General features: G+C 39.5%; 1 pseudogene; it reads right to left on the minus strand.

The window, feature by feature from the left end:
- Positions 1-721: 721 nt before the first annotated feature.
- LOC126428451 (5S ribosomal RNA) lies at positions 722-839 on the minus strand (annotated as a pseudogene).
- Between the last annotated feature and the right edge of the window lie 5,403 nt (positions 840-6,242).

Here is a 6,242-nt window from a genome sequence, read left to right on the forward strand (position 1 = left end):
TGCTGAGGGTTTTTGTGGGACTGCCGTGTTGTGGTGCTAACAGATTATGCTCGTAAGCAACAAATCGTCTCAAGAGCACGATATCTCCTGACGAAGTTACAGGTGGTTACAAACCTGCCCAAGACGGTGTTTTTGTTCCATGACAACGTCCAGGCCGGCCACTGTGGCCGAGCGGTTCTAGGCGCTTCGAATCCTGCCTCGGGCATGGATGTGTGTGATGTCCTTAGATTTAAGTAGTTTTAAGTCTAAGAGACTGATGACCTCAGATGCTTAGAGCCATTTGAACCATTTGAACAACGTCCAGCTCATTCTGTCACAGGACGCAGTCACACCTGCTGCCTCTTTCTGGGAAGAATTTTTTTTGCACCTCCCGTGCTCTCCTGACATGGCACCCAATGACGTCTTCTTCTTTCCTTGGATGAAGGAACCATTGGGTGACAGGCATTTCTATAATGACGACGAGAAGATTTTTGAAGTGGAACATTCCCTGAACTGTTAAAAACTAAACTAAACTCCGCCCGGAACAGGCCATGAAGACTCAACGGCACCGACCGACCGCCGTGTCATCCTCAGACCACAGGTGTTACTGGATGCAGATATGGAGGGCCATGTGGTCAGCACACCGCTCTCCCGGCCGTATGTCAATTTACGAGACCGGAGCCACTACTTCTCAATCAAGTAGTTCCTCAGTTTGCCTCACAAGGGCTGAGTGCACGCCGCTGGCCAACAGCACTTGGCAGACCGGATGGTCACCCACCCAAGTGCTAGCCCAGCCCGATAGCGCTTAACTTCGGTGATCTGACGGGAACCGGTATTACCACTGCGGCATGGCCGTTGACATCTCAAGTGAATGTAAGAAATATATTTCCAAACAAGAAACACAGCATATACCGTCGACACTTCTTAACGGGGACTGGTGTTACCACTGCGGCAAGGCCATTGGCCTGAACAGCTAAGAGCAAAATTTTACAGCCAAAATCTTCAATCAGTCATTGCAAAAAACTGTCGCACGAAAGAACAAACACCATTACCAGGCCTCATGGTCACAGTTTGATTATTCCGGAACCATAATTAAAACTTTATTACTGCCCCTCGTGTAGATTTTTCCGAACTACCTACATTTCATTGCTGCCACTGTGTGGGCATTAAAGCAGGCAAATAGAGTTTGCTCACTCCGAATGTGCACACAAACAATTCCCGTCACTATGGTCTGACCGGCAGGCTTACGAGTCTTCGTATGGACATTACCCGTTATGCTCCTCAGACCTGAGCAAAAAAATGGTTCAAATGGCTCTGAGCACTATGGGACTTAACATCTATGGTCATCAGTCCCTTAGAACTTAGACCTACTTAAACCAAACTAACCTAAGGTCATCACACAGCACCCAGTCATCACGAGGCAGAGAAAATCCCTAACCCCGCCTGGAATCGAACCCGGGCGCGGGAAGCGAGAACGCTACCGCACGACCACGAGCTGCGGACCAGTCCTGAGCAGAATTTTGCGGGTGAAAGGTTTATGTTGGTTGTCAGTGCTTTGTTCTGGAACAAAATAAGGCGAAAATATTGAATTTCAGAATAGATATAAACTGACAATTCAAATACATAAATATATTTTATTATTATACATGAAAATATTACCAGAAAATTTTTCGTGCGAGGGGCTTCAAAAAGTAAATTACACATTATTAAGGCAGGTCAAGTAACTTTTATTAAATGCTGCATTGTAGTTGAAAGGGGCACACCCGGAGCACAATTTCTCAGCACAGTAACTTAGTCAGCGCAAAGAACGGTTAGAACATTCTACCAGTAGTTCAGTTCCTAGACGACAGAAATCCGCTCCTTGGTCATGGAGACATTCGAGACCCACTGTTTGAACGTCTTCTTCGTCGGAAAAGCTGTTCAGTGGCGGCTCGCGTATATACATTGTGGAACTGCAGCACTCCTAGTTTCCACTTGATATCATCGATAACATTTAATATGACGAGTCCGTTTTCCTTTAATTCTTTCTTTACACTTGTACAATATACGGGAATCCTTCAGCTTAATTTCAGTAAATATCACCCAGTACGCGAAAGCGCAAAAAAATCATTGTATGGAACTGTGCGCTTCTCAGTTCGAGCGGCGTGGTACTTGACGGTCGTACGCATGCGCGCTTGGACGCCGCACACGGAGTCAGCGAGAGGGGGGGAGCACTGTTCCTCCCGCGGTGCCGATCCTGGCGTACTGGTGCTTGGAAAGGTTCTTTTACTGCACGTTTGTTGTGCTTAAAAACGATGTTCATGTTCTTGAAGATGATCATATGCAGAAAACTTTAAACCTGACCTTACATCCCCACGGAATAAGGCCTGCGACTTTAACAGAGCTTCAAGAGCTTAAGTTTCCAAAGCAACCTTTCCACCAGAAGGTTATGCTTAAGAAAAGACGTCGTTCAACACTTGATATTATAATATCTGAACCAGGCACAAAAAATAACAAGAAATATGTTTGTAGCTTTAATTCTAAGTGAAGCCAGCGGGAAACTTGACTTTGTAGCTGTAAGGTAAAAAAATGTACTGTTTTGAAGTGCTATAACGTGAATGAAAGACAGGTTCAAAAACATAAGCAAAACGAAAAACTGAAAGTGTGAGAAGTCAAACGAAACTAGTTGTTAACGTAGTTTCAGTGTCACTTTTAGGAACCTTAAATATGAAGGAGAAACTTAATGAAACATGCAGACTTTCAATAAATGAGCATAAAATAAAAGTTAAAAACAAGCGCGATATTTCCATCCAAAATAATAGATAGCATTTGCTTTTGTGTAAACTTTGAAACTACCTTACATGGACGCAACGAAAAAGACGATTAAGCAAATAAATGGTTATTTAGAGGCTTTATAAATTTGGCATCTAAATTAGATTCAGATTTGAAGAATGACTTAGAGAGGCCAATACAGTCTTAATTGGTGTTTCAAATACCATTCAGAATGACTTACTTAGCTCCTACTACGAATATAGCATGAGGAGGTGAGTACGGAAATTAGAAAATTTTCCTTTGTGGCTGTCATGGCTTATGACAACAGATGTTTCAGAACACACTCAGATACTGCTTGTTCTACGGTGCGCATTGATTGAAGAAATAGTTTAGCGTTTTTTGGGGAAGGAAATAAACTTCGAGGAGAAGGACTAAAACTGATAACTGAGACATTTTGATAGTTTGAATGTCATGGAAAGCAAAAAAGGAACAGTCGAAGAAAAAAAGGTGATTGTAGTACCGGTAACGTACATTTCGTTACTGTTACGCACATGAATTTAATTTAACAGTGAGAAATACGGCATGTATTACACTAAACGAAAGAATATTTTTCTTTAACATTCTGCCTATTCCTGTATTATTAACAAGATCGCCTCAATGCGTGTCCATCAAGAAGCATATGGACGTCAGCGTTCCACATTCACCCTGCACAAGGTGGAATTTCAGCCTGTGCAGCATGAACGGATCCACGAAATATTTGCAATCTTTAAAAAACGTCCTTGCTAGAATTCAGTCAACATCAGATACAAAGAAAATCATTGCGTAAACAACAGGAATTTTAAAATATCAGACTGATGATAATACCAAGTTTTGGTTAGAGTTTTTACGTCATATTATTCTTCACTTTGAAATAATTTACAACCGAAAGGAATTTCAAATAATCAAAATGTTTAATGATAATATATAATAAATTTCATCAATATATAACAAATGGCCCTCATTCACCCAATTCATAAGAGGGGATCCAGAACAGACCCCAACAATTACAGAGGGATTTCGCTCCTTGACGTAACATACAAAATACTGTCTAAAGTCCTTTTGAACAGAGCAGAACCCCAGCTAGATTGTCAACTTGGAGAATACCAGGCAGGCTTCAGAAAGGGAAGATCCTGCCCAGAACAAATTCTAAATCTCAAAAATCTTATGGCCTACCAAAAATCGAGAGCAAAAGCGTATGTCATCACATTCATTGACTTTCAAAAGGCGTACGACTCCATAGACAGGGAATCTCTAATCTCCATATTAAAAGAATTGAACCTAGACAATAAAACTACAAACCTAATTAGAGAAACCATCACCAACACATACTCCAAAATTAAATTTATGGGAGAACTCTCAGACCTATTTGAGATAAAAACTGGAGTACAACAAGGTGATGGACTCTCTCCATTGTTATTTAACTGTGCCCTAGAAAAAATAGTAAGAGAATGGAACAAGAAAATCAATAGTGGAATCCGACTAGGAACAAAAAACAAAGGCATCAAGGTTAATTGCCTAGCATTTGCAGATGATATGGCCCTACTAGCTGAAACATGGGAAGAAGCCAAAGAACAGATCCTCGAATTACAGAAACAAGCAGAGAAAATAGGCCTTAAAATTTCTTTTGAAAAAACCAAAATAATCACAAATATAAAAAAGCCAATGAAATATCTTAAAGTAAGAGACCAAAAGATCGAAATTGTTAAAGAATTCAAATATCTTGGTGAATGGATTAGCTGGAACGCCCTTGAGAAAAAAGCAATAGAATTAAGAAGAAACAAAGTTGAACTAGCCTTTCAGCTTACTAAAAATACTTATAATAAAAAGTCCCTCTCATGGAATTCAAAAATAAAACATTACAACACTGTCATTAAACCAGAAGCACTATATGCAGCTGAGACATTATCTATCACTAACCATGGCCCAATTGAAAGGCTAGAGATCAAAGAAAGAAAAATATCGAGAAAAATTTTAGGCCCCAAATTTCATAACGACAAACTAATTCATACCAAAAATGAAATACTCTACAAAACCACAGAAAAACTTTCGAATACAATGAGGAAAAGAAGAATTGAGTTTTATGGGCACATTCTCAGAATGAACCCAAATAGACTTACAAAAAGAATGTTTGACTACTTCAGGAATAAAAAATCTAAACCAAATTGGTTTATCCAAACAGAGAAAGACTTAAAAGAACTACACATCACAGAAAAAATGCTCACAGACAGGACCGCAAAAATGATAAGCAAAGACAGAAAAGAGGGATTCCAGCTCCAAAATAGAAAGAAAAGAACGATTGTCATCTCTGATGAGGAAAGAAAAGCAAGATCAGAAAGAATGAAGCAGTACTGGGCGAAAAGAAAGGCACAGAACACACAGAAGTGATTGATTCAACGTACCCCAAAGTTGGGTGAAACGAAGAAGAAGAAGATATAACAAATTTCAGAACTGACTAAACATTATCCCATGACTAACATGGAAAGCTTGAAACTGAACTAACAAAATACTATTGTGGGTCTGATATCCATGAATGTTGCGAATTAACTGAGCTACTGAAATTTGTCTTTGATAATAACCTAGATGACGTACGTAGTGAATTTATGAAACTGATAAAAATCCTCTTGACAGACATCAGGTAGAATCCTGCTTTTCAGCAATGAAAAAAGTAAAAGCTTTTCAGAGAAGCACTATGTATTCGGAAAGACTAAATGCGCTTGGAGTGATTTTAGCGGAGAAATGTTTCCTCAGTTGTCATCCAGAGATCAAGGAGAAAATTATTGATATTTTTGCACAAATTAAAGCAAGAAGCACAAATTTCTCATTACTGAATGAAAAGATCAAGCTAGAACCTTAGCAATTTAGGTTAGAGTAAGTAAAACATATTTTTTTCATTCATTTAGGATTTTATCACTTTCTTAGTGACTTTTTCTTTTTTGGTTCCTTTTACACAATTTTTTAAAAAAGCCTAAAAATTTACTGGAGCAGCACTTTCTCTAATTTTAGCTACGAGCCGCCACTGCCTGCAGTTGCTCGAATCAGATCCCCAGTTGGCTGGACACTTTCATCTTCCGTCGATGTAGATGACCTTCTGCGTCACAGAGATCTATGCGGCCTTTGTCAGATGTTTGGCACCACTTGCTTCATTGTGGCTGGGCGCGACATTGCATTTGGTCCACGTACTGACAGAATGTAACTGAATCTGTGTGCAATTTAGACGATTTGCACATACGAATCGTACGGTCCCGCATATTTCATGCGAAACTTACTTTTTGAAGTACCTACGTATATGATCCATTTTGTTATTTTTTATGGAATTTCAAAAAAAGTTCCTTTTTTGTGAAACAAAGATATATTTTGCATTTAGAGCATGCAGAAAGTGAAACCATTACATCTAGGGACGCCACATCTGAAACGACTTTTCGTTTTATTCGTCATCTCAGATACATTCGTGGAATGAAACAGCCGATGTCTGT

Source organism: Schistocerca serialis, chromosome 1 (genome assembly GCF_023864345.2).
Source record: "Schistocerca serialis cubense isolate TAMUIC-IGC-003099 chromosome 1, iqSchSeri2.2, whole genome shotgun sequence".
NCBI classification, from domain to species: domain Eukaryota; kingdom Metazoa; phylum Arthropoda; class Insecta; order Orthoptera; family Acrididae; genus Schistocerca; species Schistocerca serialis.